The following is a 16,049-nucleotide window of genomic DNA, read 5'->3' as shown; positions in this document are numbered from 1 at the left end:
TTCTGAGTCATCAACATTGATGACCCACAAGTGTAGGGGATCGCAACAGCTTTCGAGGGTAGAGTATTCAACCCAAATTTATTGATTCAACACAAGGGGACCCAAAGAATATTCTTGAGTATTAGCAGTTGAGTTGTCAATTCAACCACACCTGGATAACTTAGTATCTGCAGCAAGGTATTTAGTAGCAAAGTAATATGATAGTAATGGTAGCGGTGGTAAAAGGTAAAGATAGTAATAGCAATATTTTTGGTGTTTTGTAGTGATTGTAACAGTAGCAACGGAAAAGTAAATAAGCGAAGCACAATATATGAAAAGCTCGTAGGCAATGGATCAGTGATGGATAATTATGTCGGATGCGATTCCTCATGTAATAGCTATAACATAGGGTGACACAAAACTAGCTCCAATTCATCAATGTAATGTAGGCATGTATTCCCAATATAGTCATACGTGCTTATGGAAAAGAACTTGCATGACATCTTTTGTCCTACCCTCCCGTGGCAGCGGGGTCCTAGCGGAAACTAAGGGATATTAAGGCCTCCTTTTAATAGAGAACAGGACCAAAGCATTAACACATGGTGAATACATGAACTCCTCAAACTACGGTCATCACCGAGAAGTATCTCGATTATTGTCACTTTGGGGTTGTCGGATCATAACACATAATAGGTGACTATAGACTTGCAAGATAGGATCAAGAACACACATATATTCATGAAAAGTAAATAGGTTCAGATCAGAAATCATGGCACTCGGGCCGTAGTGACAAGCATTAAGCATAGCAAAGTCATAACAACATCAATCTCAGAACATAGTGGATACTAGGGATCAAACCCTAACAAAACTAACTTGATTACATGGTAAATCTCATCCAACCCATCACCGTCCAGCAAGCCTACGATGGAATTACTCACGCACGGCGGTGAGCATCATGAAATTGGTGATGGAGGATGGTTGATGATGATGACGGCGACGAATCCCCCTCTCCGGAGCCCCGAACGGACTCCAGATCAACCCTCCCGAGAGAGATTAGGGCTTGGCGGCGGCTCTGTATCGTAAAACGCGATGAAACTTTCTCTCTGATTTTTTTCTCCGCGAGACGGAATATATGGAGTTGGACTTGAGGTCGGCGGAGCCTCAAGGGGCACATGAGACAGGGGGGTGCCCAGGGGGAGGGCGTGCCCCCACCCTCATGGACAGGGTGTGGGCCCCTTGGTCTTCATCTTTTGTGAAGATTTTTTATATTTTCTAAAACTTGTCTCCGAGGATTTTCAGGTCATTCCGAGAACTTATGTTTTCTACACATGAAACAACATCATGGTAATTCTGCTGAAAACAGTGTCAGTCCGGTTAGTTTCATTCAAATCATGCAAGTTAGAGTCCAAAACAAGGGCAAAAGTGTTTGGAAAAGTAGACACGTTGGAGACGTATCAACTCCCCCAAGCTTAAACCTTTGCTTTTCCTCAAGCAATTCAGTTGATAAAATGAAAGTGATAAAGAAAAACTTTTACAAACTCTATTTGCTCTTGTTCTTGTAAACATGCAAAGCTATCATTCAGGTTTCAATAATATTATAAACTAACCATACTCACAATAACACTCAGGTCTCACAATTACTCATATCAATGGCATAATCAGCTAGCGAGCGATAATGATAAAACTCGGATGACAACACTTTCTCAAAACAATCATAACATGATATAAAAAAATGGTATCTCGCTAGCCCTTTCTGAGACCGCAAAACATAAATGCAGAGCACCTTTAAAGATCAAGGACTGACTAAACATTGTAATTCATGGTAAAAGAGATCCAGTCAAGTCATACCCAATATAAACCAATAATAATGAATGCAAATGACAGCGTGCTCTCCAGCGGGTGCTTTTTAATAAGATGGTGATGGCTCAACATAAAAGTAAATAGATAGGCCCTTCGCAGAGGGAAGCAGGGATTTGTAGAGGTGCCAGAGCTCGGTTTTAAAATAGAGATTGAATAACATTTTGAGCGGCATACTTTTGCTGTCAACGCAACAACTATGAGATGGCTGTATCTTCCATACTACATGCATTATAGGTAGTTCCCACGCAGAATGGTAAAAGTTTATACTCCCCCAACCACCAACAAGCATCAATCCATGGCTTGCTCGAAACAACGAGTGCCTCCAACTAACAACAATCCTGGGGGAGTTTTGTTTAATTATTTTGATTTGATTTGATCTTTTTGGATCATGGGACTGGGCATCCCGGTTACCGGCCCTTTCTCGTGAATGAGGAGCGGAGTCCCCTCCTCTGAGAATAACCCACCTAGCATGGAAGATATAGGCAGCCCTAGTGGAAACATGAGCGGCTCGAGCATACAAAACAGAATTTCATTTGAAGGTTTAGAGTTTGGCACATACAAATTTACTTGGAACGGCAGGTAAATACCGCATATAGGAAGGTATAGTGGACTCATATGGAATAACTTTGGGGTTTAAGGAGTTTGGATGCACAAGCGGTATTCCCGCTTAGTACATGTGAAGGCTAGCAAAAGACTGGGAAGCGACCAACTGAGAGAGCGACAACAGTCATAAACATGCATTAAAACTAATTCACATCGAGTACAAACATGAGTAGGATATAATCCACCATGAACATAAATATCGTGAAGGCTATGTTGATTTTGTTTCAACTACATGCATGAACATGTGCCAAGTCGAGTCACTCAATTCATTCAAAGGAGGATACCATCCCATCATACCACATCATAATCATTCTAATAGCATGTTGGCACGCAAGGTAAACCATTATAACTCAAAGCTAATCAAGCATGGCACAAGCAACTATAATCTCTAAATGTTATTGCAAATATGTTTACTTCATAATAAGCTGAATCAGGAACGATGAACTCATCACATTTACAAAAACAAGAGAGGTCGAGTTCATACCAGGTTTTCTCATCTCAATAAGTCCATCATATATCGTCATTATTGCCTTTCACTTGCACGACTGAACGATGTGTTTAATAATAAGAGTGTACGTGCATTGGACTAAGCTAGAATCTATAAGCATTCAACTCAAAAGAGAAGACAAATAATATGGGCTCTAAAGTAAATAGACAATCATGTATATGAGAGCCACTAAACATTTTCGATATGGTCTTCTCGACCCCCAAAGGAAAGAAAAGAAAATAAAACTATTTACACGAGAAAGCTCCCACCAAGTAAAAAGAAGAACGAGAAATCTTTTTGGGTTTTCATTTTAATTCTACTACAAGCATGAAAATTAAACTAACTATATTTTTTTGTTTTTCTTAAGGTTTATCAAGAACACAAGAAGAAAATTAGAAAAAGAAATTTAAACTAGCATGGATAATACAATGAAAGAGTATGAGCACCGACGGCTAATATAGTGTGTGAACATGAATGTAAAGTTGGTGAGAAATACATACTCCCCCAAGCTTAGGCTTTTGGACTAAGTTGGTCTAATGCCAAGGGTAGCCTGGCTGATATCCGTAGTTGTATCTGGGGTCGTACTGAGATGCAGCAGCAAATGCCTCCTGAGCTGCAGCATGCTGGCGAGCCACCTCCGCTCTCCCCTCGTGTTCAGCTGCTTTCTCCCTGGTAACAACATGTCTTCCTTTTGCCTGATAATCAAAAAGGAGAGGAGCAGGAAGAGTAACATGGACGACATTGTGTCTGTTATATATTAGTCGATAATGAAGGTACTGTTCATTCCTCCTAAGAAAATGATGATTGACCATAGCGTCATAATCTAAATAAACAGGAGGTATCATCGTATCCGCCTCTCGTGGGGCTATACCAAGATAGTTAGCCACACGGGTTGCATAAATTCCTCCAAATAAATCTCCGGCTCTACTATTATTCTGCAACCTACGTGCAACTATTGTCCCCAAGTTATAACCTTTATAACCTAACACAGCACTCTTGAGGACAGAGAGATCAGGGACACACATATGACATGCTTCATCTTTACCGTTAATGCATCTACCAATGAAGAGAGCGAAATAATGTATAGTAGGAAAATGAATGCTCCCTATGGTGGCTTGTGCTATGTCCCTGGATTCTCCCACAGTAATACTAGCAAGGAAATCTCTAAATTCAGATTTGTGAGGATCATTAATATTACCCCACTGCGGGAGTTTGCAAGTAGTTGTAAAATCCTCTAAGTCCATGGTATAAGATGTATCATAAATATCAAATAGGACACTAGGAGAATTACGCGTACAGTTATATTTAAACCTGCGGACAAAGGAATCAGTCAATTGATAGTACTGGGGACACTTATCTTGTAGGAAGTCCTCCAGCTCAGCATTACGCACATACGCGTCAAATTCCTCCTTGAAGCCTGCATTGACCATAAAATCATCGGATGGCCACTCACAAGCTCGTACATCTGCATCCCTCGATATTTCAACATCTTGCTCACACATAGCAATCATGGGCCCTTTCTTCACCGAGGAACCACCTTGATACATTCTCCTAGACATAATTCTTTTTCTGAGAAATCTCTGAAATTTAGTAACTTCAAAATAAAAGTGAAATAAAATTAACAAGAATGGTAGCAGCTACTCCTACAAGTGCCTAGAGCCTATATCATGCATTAGAATTACTTGGAACCTCGTTAATTTAACATGCAAGCTCAAGAACAGGGTCACCAAGACAGCAAGGGTTTGCAATGAATAAACCACTAGAACAAAAACTAATTGGACCAATGGAGGAGTCACGTACCAAGCAACAATCTCCCAAAGCAGTTTTGTGAATGGAGCTTTGAGCAAGGAGATCGAAAATCGCAGCAAAACGAGCTAGAACTCGTGCTTGAGCTGGATGGGGATTTTTTTGGGTAGAAGATGGAGTGTGTGGGTGCTGGCATAAGTGGAGGGGGGCTACCAGGGGCCCATGAGACAGGGGGCGCCCAGGTGGGGTGGGCGCGCCCTCCACTCTCGTGGCCTGGTGCTTGCCCCTCCTGCAGTGATTTCAGTGCCTAAAATCCTCAAATATTCCATAAAAAATCATACTAAATTTGCAGGGCATTTGGAGCACTTTTATATTCAGGATATTTTTTTATTGCACGGATAATTCAGAAAACATACGGATAATACTATTTTTGTTTTATTTATTTTAAATAACAGAAAGTAAAAAGAGGGTACAGAAGGTTGTGCCTTCTAGTTTCATCCATCTCATGATCATCAAAATGAATCCACTAACAAGGTTGATCAAGTCTTGTTAACAAACTCATTCCGAATAACACGGAACCGGCAAAATTTCTAAGTGACACTAAGTTACCTCAATGGGGATATGAAAATCCCCAACAATAAGAGTATCATACTTTTTCTTGACAGTAGGGAGAGCAAATTCAAAACCTCCAATAATAATTGATGGAATTTTCTCAATAGTATTTATGCTATGAACTTGGATTTGCTTCCTCGGAAAATGTACCGTATGCTCATTTCCATTAACATGAAAGGTGACATTGCCTTTGTTGCAATCAATAACAGCTCCTGCAGTATTTAAAAAGGGTCTACCAAGAATAATAGACATACTATCATCCTTAGGAATATCAAGAATAATGAAGTCTATTAAGATAGTAATATTCCCAACAACAACAGGCACGTCCTCACAAATGTCGACAGGTATAGCAGTAGATTTGTCAGCCATTTGCAAAGATATCTCAGTAGGTGTCAACTTACTCAATTCAAGTCTACGGTACAAGGAAAGAGGCATAACACTAACACCGGCTCCTAAATCACATAAAGCAGGTTTAACATAATTTCTTTTAATAGAGCAAGGTATAGTGGGTACTCCGGGATCACCAAGTTTCTTAGGTATTCCACCCTTAAAGGTATAGTTGGCAAGCATGGTGGAAATCTCAGATTTAGGTATTTTCCTTTTATTAGTGATGATATCTTTCATATATTTTGCATAACGGTTTGTTTTAAGCATATCAGTTAAGCGCATGCGTAAGAAAATAGGTCTAATCATTTCAGCAAAACGCTCAAAGTCCTCATCATCCTTTGTCTTGGATGGTTTAGGAGGAAAGGGCATGGGTTTCTGAACCCATGGTTCTCTTTCTCTACCATGCTTCCTAGCAAGAAAATCTCTCTTATCATAACGTTGGTTTCTTGATTGTGGGTTATCAAGACCAATAGCAGGTTCAATTTCTATTTCATTGTTATTACTAGGTTGAACATCTACATGAACATCATTATTAGCATTATCATCAGGGTCATGTTCATCTCCGGATTGTGTTTTGAAAGTGCGTTATATCGACTAGAGGGGGGGTGAATAGGCGATTTTTATGAATTCTTCACTGAGGAATTTGCCGGTGAGGAAATTCCTTAGCGAAGAACTACTAGCAGCGGAATAAGTACTCAGAAGTAAGCATAACATGATACAGACATAGTCATCATGATGAAATGAAGACAAGCACAAAGTACAGGAAGCGTAAACACAGGATAACACAAGATGAAGACAAACAGACTGAAGAAATTGAACTGAGGAAATTGAGAAAGTCTTCAGTCAAAGTCTTCAAACACAGATATGAACAATCACTCAACACAGTAATGAGGAAATGAGAGAGTTGAGGAAATAGAACCAGTAAGGTTGGTGAAGACAATGATTTGGTAGACCAGTTCCAACTGTTGTCTTAGTTGTACGTTTGGTTGGAGCAGCTGAGTATTTAAACTCGAGGACACAAAGTCCCGGACACCCAGTCACTGAGCACGCACATCAAGACACCAAGTCCTCACCGTATTATCCTTGAACTAAGGTCACACAGACCTCATCCAATCACTCGTGGTAAGTCTTCAGGCGACTTCCAAACCTTCACAGACTCGGTCACTAGGCAATCCACAATTCCTCTTGGATACTCTAGACCATGACGCCTAACCGTCTGGAAGAAGCACAGTCTTCAAAGGTAACAAGCGTCGGATCCACGCAGGATCAATCTCTTCAGTGATGCTCAATCACTTTGGGTTTGTAGGTGTTTGGGTTTGGGGTTTTTCCTCACTCGATGATTTTCGCTCAAAGTCCTCGGAGGATGGGTTGCTCTCAAATGACAAGTGTCAGTTTCTCTCGGAGCAGCCAACCAGCTAGTGGTTGTAGGGGGTGGATATTTATAGCCTAGGGAGCAGCCCGACATGATAAGACATAAATGCCCTTGTCTGATATGTCTGTTAGATGGATAAGATATTTTGGGACAGCTGGCGCGCAGCACAGCAACGGTCGGAAATTTGACTCTCAAATTCCTCAGGGCTATCATGTTCCTCACTGTGTAGGCAATCCGCACTGGCGAATTCCTAACTTCTCAGTCAGAACAAATTCCTCAGCGACCAGAAGAACTTCATCTCTGTCACTGAAGAAATTGACTGAACTGTATGAGATTTCCAAAGGCTTCACTCGAAGGGTTTGGTAGGTGTAGGATTTTGAGTTGAGCATCACTTGAAATTTTTTCCTTAGTATTTCCTCGACCCCCTTTAACAGTACGGTGTTTCCTATGACTCAAGAAAGAGAAAAACAAAACTATGAAAACGAAAGTCTTCAAGCTTCATATTCCTCGCATGAATATCAAGTCTTCACGGACACACCAATTTCTTCACTTTCAAAGTCTTCATGAAAGTCTTCAGGAATACCAAAATCTTTAGTTGAAGATATTCATTTTTAGGGGTCGACTTTCTCTGTAAATATCAAACTCCTCATAGACTTATAGACCTGTGTACACTCACAAACGCATTAGTCCCTTAACCTATAAGTCTTCAATACACCAAAATCACTAAGGGGCACTAGATGCACTTACAATCTCCCCCATTTTGGTGATTGATGACAATATAGGTTAAGTTTTCAACGAGGATAAACATATGAAGTGTAAGTACTGATATTGAGGAATTTGATTGCAAGATATAGAAGAACTCCCCTTGAAGATGTGCATAGTGAGGAATTTGCTTTTGAAGCAATGCACACTTGAAGAGTTGAATCATGGAGATCTCCCCCTATATCTTGTAATTCATACACGCATTTGACATGTAATATGAAGAATTTGAAATGCATGATGAAATATGGTGCCTGATCAAATTCAGCATGCGTGCAATAATGTTAATGAGGAACAAGCATGCAGAATAACGTATCAAGAGTATCAAAGCACAGTGCATCAAAAGTATCAGGGCACCATCGGGTTTAAGATTACAACTCGATCCAATAAAGTTTCAGAAGAATGAGAGTTGTAACTTAGCAAAAAAACGCCCATATAATAGACCCGCTTGAAGACTAACTCAAATTTATCCCCCTTTGTCATCGAATGACCAAAAGGATCGAAACTGAGGACTAACGCCCCTGAAGAATATCAAGTTGATGGAGGAGCGCCAGTGTTGTCGGGGTCGGTAGTCGTAGTAGGGCCTGCAGCAGTGTCGTCCAAATCTTCATTTTCATCAGTGTCGCGCGATGAAGAATAGGAGCTGGCCATCAAGGAAGGAACTTTGACCTTCTTGAATTTCTTCGGTGGAGGTGCAGACTAGTCAAATTCTTCCTTGAGACCCATATTCTTCAGATCTGCAGCACTGTAGACATGTGATAGAATAGCCCAGGTATGGTTGAAGGTTTCCTGGAGGTAGAAGTGGTTTTCCTTCACTGCATTGTGTGTTGAGGTCATGTTGTGAAGAATTGAACCATACTGACGCTTGACCCATTTATGATTGCGATCAACTTTCTGATGAAGACTGAGGAGTAACTCACGATCAGTCATCACCCTGGGTGTTGTGTCTTGAGGAATTTTCTTGGTGGCAGAGTCATGTGTGGCAGAGTCATCATTGGTGGAGTAGGATGCAGCCTTACGAAATTGACCATCCAATGGACGAATGCCTTCATCTATCATAGCAGTTGCCTTGCCTTTCTCATCAGCTGAGGAATATGTCCGTTTGAGGACTTCAATTGGAGGCAAGTAGCTACCATGGTTCAGAGTGTCAGCCTTGTAATTGAGTGAAGACCTTGTCCTGATGAATCTCATAATCCATGGTGCATAAGGCTTCAGCTCAAATGGTGACATAGCAATATTCGCCAGAGTCCTCATGAAGAAACCATGGAAGTTGACGGGAACGCCATGAATGATATTGAAAAGCATATTCTTCATGATGCCAATGACCTCTTCATCATTTGAGTCGTGGCCTTTGATAGGACTCATTGTCTTCGTTAGAATGCGATAGACAGTCCGAGGCACATACAGTAATTCCTTGACGAGGAATTTGGTTCGAGGAGCCTGCCCTGGCTTCAAAGGCTTCATCAGCACTTGCATGAAATGATTGGAAAGCTCAGGTTCACTATAGACGCAACGAGTACTGTCATGGGGAGGACTGGGTGGGAGGGCATGAAGCAATTCGGTTGCTGGTGCCTTGTAGTGAGTATTTTCAGACATCCAGTCCAGCACCCATGAATTCACATCTTCAGAGTTTCTGGTGATGTGCAGCATTGCATAGAATTGAAGAATGAGTTCTTCATTCCAATCACAGATGTCAGTGCAGAAATTTAGCAATCCAGCATCGTGAAGAACACTGAGGACTGGCTCGAAGCACGGCAGAGACTCCATGTCCACATGAGGAATATGTTCATGATCGAAGACTTTGTCTTTGTCGAACAGTACTGAGGAATAGAAATTGTCTTGACTAGCAGTCCAGAAATGCCTCTTCCTTATGCGAGCAGAGTCGTAGGGGTTATAGTCAGTGAAGAACACATGCTCGCAGAAGAAATCTTCAACCTTGAACTTTTGCTTCATTGAGAATGGATTCGTTGGCTTGGGCACTGGTGTGTCAGTGAGTTGCATCACAACCTCAGGAATCGCAATATCGGGTTCTTCAGGCTGAGGAATTTCTGGTTCCTCTTCAGTTGCAGTCTGCGTGTTCAAAGGTTCAACAACAGCAGTTTCTTCAGCACTAGCGGCTGGAATGTCTTCATGCACAGACGAGGTGGGATGAGTTTCTTCAGAGCCCATTTGAACTGTTGGTGCAGGGGACCGAGGTATTTGTTGTAGTGGGGTGAAGAGTGGAGAATTGGGGTGCTGACTTTCCCAAAAGTCATGATTCATCACGGGCGTTGTGCAACCAATGTCTACGTCTTCATCTTCATTTTCATTGGGGTGCTGACTTTCCCAAAAGTCATGATTCATCTGAACTGAGGCATTGGCAAGGAAGCAACATTCGTTGAAGGGATCGTATCCACATCAATTTCTTCATCAACCTGCTCTAACGAATCAGCAGATTGAGGTTCCTCATCAGATCCGCTAGGGATCACATATTCCTCACCAAAAGGAACAAGGTCCTTTGATGGCATGGTGGAAATCGGAACAGCATCAATTGGATTTTCAATAGAGCTTGTCAGAGGCTTCATCTTCTATGGAGCTGAAGATTCTGAAGCACTAGATGCTTTCCTTTTCTTCACTGCAGCTCGCTCTGCAACCTTGGTCTTCTTCACATCAAATGCACATGGAAGAATTGGAGTTGGGGTAGGTGCAGATGGAGCTGAGGAATCTTGTTGATTTTCTTCAGGCACAACTGATGTAGTTGCCCTGACATCTTCAGTTTCTTCAGGCGCACCACTAGTGGATGCCCTGACAATTTCTTCAGCGACTGGAATGGAGTCATCAGCCCTAGAACTAGCATTTTCATCAGCAGCCTGAATGTCATCAGCGGTGCTGGCATGTTCTTCAGTTGGCTGAGCAGATGCTTCAGCTTGAGGAATTTCTTGTTGCGATGGGGCTGCAACATTTGTGAATTTCTCAGTCAGTTTCACAAACCTGACTTTGGCTCCTTGCCAATCAGCATAGTAAGCATTGAAATCATCACTGAGGGCTTTGATTTCAGCTTGGATCTTGAGGAGTTCATCAGTTGTCATATTGACAACGTTATTCTTCAGGAACATCTCCTTTCTGAACTGAGTCTTCTTGATCTGCCTGGCCTTCTCAAATTTCCATTTCTCTTCAGTGATGAAATGGGTCAGCATGTGAATTTGACCAGGAGTCAAATTGAAATTAGGCATAGGACTATTTGGATCCTTGTGCCAGAGATCAATGTAATCAAGGATCGCCCTTGGATCCAAAAGCAGTGGCACATTTGTGCCTTTGGCTCTAGCGGCCCTTTCTTGTTGGTCTCTGATGATTTCTGCAAGTTCATCATCATCAGCTTCATCGTCAGATGGCACTTGGAAGGCAACCTGTTTCTTCTTCGAACTAGGCCGAGGACCTCGACCAGCCGTTGCCTTTGTCTTCAGCAAAGTGGGGCCTGATGAAGATTTTGGTGCAGCTAAGGAACTCGTTGAGGCACCAGAGGCAATAGAGATGCCTGTAGTCCTCTGGCACGTGGCCAGATGTACAGGTGTTGAGGACTTTGCCAGAGCAGCTGAGGACTTTAGGGGAGGAGCAGAGGACTTTGGAGGAGCAGGAGCAGCATGAGGGTCTGGCCGTGAGGGCTTTGAAGAATCTGGCCGTGAGGGCTTTGAAGATTCTGGTCGTGAGGGCATAGTTGGTGAAGCACTTGGCTTGTGAGCGGGCTTCTTTGCCATTGATTTTCTTGGCCTGACAGAGGCCTCAGTGGCAGAAGTAGCAGCAGAGTCTTCATTGAATTTCCTCACTACTTCTTTGGCTTGTCTCGCCAACTCGGCTTGGCGTTTGGCCCATCTTCAGGAAAATCCTCACCACGCTTGATGCTGGTGGGGCCCGCTTCTTGGCCAGGTGCCAATGGAGCTCTTGGGCATGGAGGATTAAGTGCGAATTTCTTCATATACTTTGGAGTCACATATCTGTACTCCCTCCATTCTCTTGCCCATCTCCGTTCAATCTTCTGTATGCGCACCTTGCACTGATTTTTATTTTCTTTTCCGTACTTAGCCTCATCAGGTGTGCAATAATCAGCATAGATGGCCTCAGGTATTTCAAAGGCAGTCATGACCTCAGGCTTCTTTCCTCCTTTCTGCGGTTTCTTACCGTCTGCCATATTCTTCAGATGAGGAATTTGAACAATCGAATTTTCTGAAGAAGTATGCAACTTTTCTTCGAGGAACGCTGCAAATGAGTTAAGTTGATGAGAACCTAGTGATTCAGCAGCGGACATGAGTACCTGTGAACAGAGTATAGTTGCGAGGAATTTGGAGAGGTCATATGCGTTCTCAGAAGGTTTTTCAAAAAGAACAAGTTTGAGGATTTTGACCAGATGATCCTTGAAGAATTTCACTAAGCGTTCTTTGTCTTAGGTTCGAGAGTTGTATAGATCGAGGATCCACACAATTGAGGAATCTTGAAGAAAAATGATGCTTAGAGAAACGAAGCAAGAACAGATGACTAGTCAGGTGTTTTGTGTGTGAGGATTTGAAGAATAAAACACCTTTGAAGATTTTGTAGTGAAATTTTGAATCAAAAGGGGTAGTAAAAGTAACTTTTAATTACCCTGGATGAAGAACACAATGAACTGTGAAGTAGAACAGTGAAGTTCGTCGGTGTAGATCTTCCACGCCCTAACTTGGTGGAGGAAGACAGCTACGGTGGCGGCGGAGTGAAGATTTCCGCGGTCGGTGCGAGTACAACGGCGACGAAGTCGAGGCAGTGAAGCTCTTCCTCACCGGCGACGATGGAGTAGCGGCGGCACTAGGGTTTGAGAAGCTCGAGCGAGAGAGAGAGAGCGGTTGAGCGGAGTAAAGGAAGTGAGGAAGGGGAGAGGGGGTATTTATAGTGGTACTGAAAAACTGTTTGCCCGAAGATTTAGGATGAACATGCCCCTGACCCTTCTCCTTCGCTTGACATGTGTCACCCACGTACTGAGAAGTGGAGATCGTGTTAGATCGTGGGTGAATAGATAAGTCTATCGTGGGATCCGGAACGGTTTGAGCGGTAAAACCGAAATTTTGGATAAGATTAGTTTTAAAGTTCCGTTCGCAAATTCTTCAGCTGTCAAGGACACAGTGAAGATTTTGAACGAGTTTCAAATAGAACGCACATGATTGGGTTGAGTATAGCATAGAGGGGGAAGGGTCCGATCACATTCACTTAGTAGAAGAAGCAACTTGAAGAAATAGCCATAAGTGAATGCTGTACAGGACATAAACTCATATATATATATATATAGCCAATGAAGAAAAATGACGGAAACAGTGAAGATTTTGCAAAGTTGAAGAATTTTAAAAACTGAGGAATTTCAAAAATGAACATTTTCAACTTTGGTGGTGGCGTGATCCACCGTATAAGAATGATGATTTCAGACACCGCCTACAATTGTCGTAGGGTTTTGAGAATCAAATTCTTCGTTTAATTTCTTCACACTTAGAGTGTTATTATTCATTGATTGAAGAAAAACGTTTCTTCATGTGTTGCACATCTAAGTCATCAATTTTGCATAAGTGTCAGGATGTGTGTCCTTTTCAAAGAACATTCAAAGATTCTAAGATATTTAGCTCACACCGCAACTTGCTAAATCTCTTCTCATCCAAGGGCTTTGTGAAGATATCGGCTAGCTGTTCTTCAGTCTTCACGTGCTCGATGGAGATGTCGCCCTTCAACACATGATCATGAAGAAAATGATGATGAATCTGAATGTGCTTTGTCTTCGAATGCTGAACTGGGTTGTGAGCAATCTTGATGGCACTCTCATTGTCACAGAGGAGAGGCACATTCTTCACGTTGACGCCATAGTCCTTGAGGGTTTGCTTCATCCATAGCAATTGAGCACAACAAGAACCAGTAGCAATGTATTCAGCTTCAGCAGTAGACAGAGATACGCTGTTCTACTTCTTCGAGGACCAACAAACCAAAGATCGTCCAAGGAAATGACAAGTACCAGATATTGACTTGCGGTCCACATGATCACCAGGATAGTCAGAGTCAGAATATCCAATGAGATCAAAAGTTGAGCCCTTGGGGTACCATAATCCTAGTGTTGGTGTGTGAGCTAGATATCGAAGAATATGCTTCACAGCCTTATGGTGTGATTCCTTCGGTGTAGCTTGAAATCGGGCACACATGCAAACACTAAGCATTATATCTGGCCTAGATGCACATAAATACAATAAGGAGCCAATCATGGAGCGGTATACCTTGTGATCGGAGTCAATACCATTTTCATCAGTGCATAGATGGCCATTTGTGGGCATAGGAATTTTGACGCCTTTGCAATCTTGCATGCCGAATTTCCTTAGAACATCCTTGGGGTATTTCTCCTGAGATATGAATATGCCATTGTGCTGTTGACGAATTTGAAGACCTAAGAAGAATTTCAACTCTCCCATCATAAACATTTGATATTCTTCACTCATCATATAGGCAAATTCATCACTATAATGTTGGTCAGTACAGCCAAAGATAATATCATCAACGTATATTTGGCACACAAATAGTTCACCATCATAAGATTTAGTAAAGAGTGTAGGGTCGAGTGAACCGGGTGTGAAGCCATTCTTCACAAAGAATTCCTTCAAAGTATCATACCATGCCCGAAGGGCTTGCTTGAGGCCATAGAGGGCCTTGTTGAGTCTGAAGACTTTGTCAGGATTCTTTGGATCTTCAAAACCTGGGGGTTGAGCAACATATACTTCTTCCTCAAGCTTACCATTGAGGAATGCACTTTTCACATCCATTTGATATAAAGTGATATTATGATGGTTAGCATAAGCAAGTAATATGTGAATAGCCTCAAGTCTAGCAACAGGTGCAAAAGTTTCATCGAAATCAGTTCCTTCAACCTGTGTGTAGCCTTGAGCTACAAGTCGTGCCTTATTCCTCACCACAAGGCCATTTTCATCTTGCTTGTTGCGGTAGATCCACTTTGTGCCGATGATATTATGCTTGCGAGGATCTGGATGTTTGACCAGTTCCCAGACATTGTTGAGCTCGAACTGATGTAATTCTTCTTGCATGGCCTGAATCCACTCAGGCTCCAGAAATGCTTCATCTACCTTAGTGGGCTCTGTAATAGAAACAAAAGCATAGTGCCCACAAAAGTTAGATAAATGTGAAGCTTTTGAGCATGTGAGAGGACCTAGCGCTCGAATGTCATCGATGATCTTTTCCACTTGCACTTCTTTTGCAATGCAAGGATGAGCTGTTTGTCGTTGAGGAATTTGATCAGCATTTTCTTCAGCACCATTTCTTCAGCATTTTCATCAGGTGCACCAGCTCGATTTTCTTCACGTTCTGGAATGAATTCTTCAACAGATTCTTCAGTAGGAATAACATCCTCAGTAGCCTTGAACTTGATAGAATCCTCAGGTGCTGGTTCATGAAAGTGCGTTATATCGACTAGAGGGGGTGAATAGGCGATTTTTATGAATTCTTCACTGAGGAATTTGCCGGTGAGGAAATTCCTTCGTGAAGAACTACTAGCAGCGGAATAAGTACTCAGAAGTAAGCATAACAGGATACAGACATAGTCATCATGATGAAATGAAGACAAGCACCGAGTACAGGAAGCGTAAACACAGGATATCACAAGATGAAGACAAACAGACTGAAGAAATTGAACTGAGGAAATTGAGAAAGTCTTCAGTCAAAGTCTTCAAACACAGATATGAACAATCACTCAACACAGTAATGAGGAAATGAAAGAGTTGAGGAAATAGAACCAGTAAGGTTGGTGAAGACAATGATTTGGTAGACCAGTTCCAACTGCTGTCTCGGTTGTACGTCTGGTTGGACCGTCTGAGTATTTAAACTCGAAGACACACAGTCCCGGACACCCAGTCGCTGAGCACGCAGCTCAAGACACCAAGTCCTCAACATATTCTCCTTGAACTAAGGTCACACAGACCTCGTCCAATCACTCGTGGTGAGTTTTCAGGTGACTTCCAAACCTTCACTCGGTCACTCGGCGATCCACAATTCCTCTTGGATGCTCTAGACCATGATGCCTAACCGTCTGGAAGAAGCACAGTCTTCAAAGGTAACAAGCGTCGGATCCACGCAGGATCAATCTCTTCAGTTATGCTCAATCACTTTGGGTTTGTAGGTGTTTGGGTTTGGGGTTTTTCCTCACTCGATGATTTTCGCTCAAAGTCCTCGGAGGATGGGTTGCTCTCAAATGACAAGTGT

The sequence above is a fragment of the Triticum dicoccoides genome, chromosome 7B (genome assembly GCF_002162155.2).
Source record: "Triticum dicoccoides isolate Atlit2015 ecotype Zavitan chromosome 7B, WEW_v2.0, whole genome shotgun sequence".
NCBI classification, from domain to species: domain Eukaryota; kingdom Viridiplantae; phylum Streptophyta; class Magnoliopsida; order Poales; family Poaceae; genus Triticum; species Triticum dicoccoides.
The sequence above is the reverse complement of the archived record's forward strand: the minus strand, read 5'-3'. Positions refer to the sequence as shown.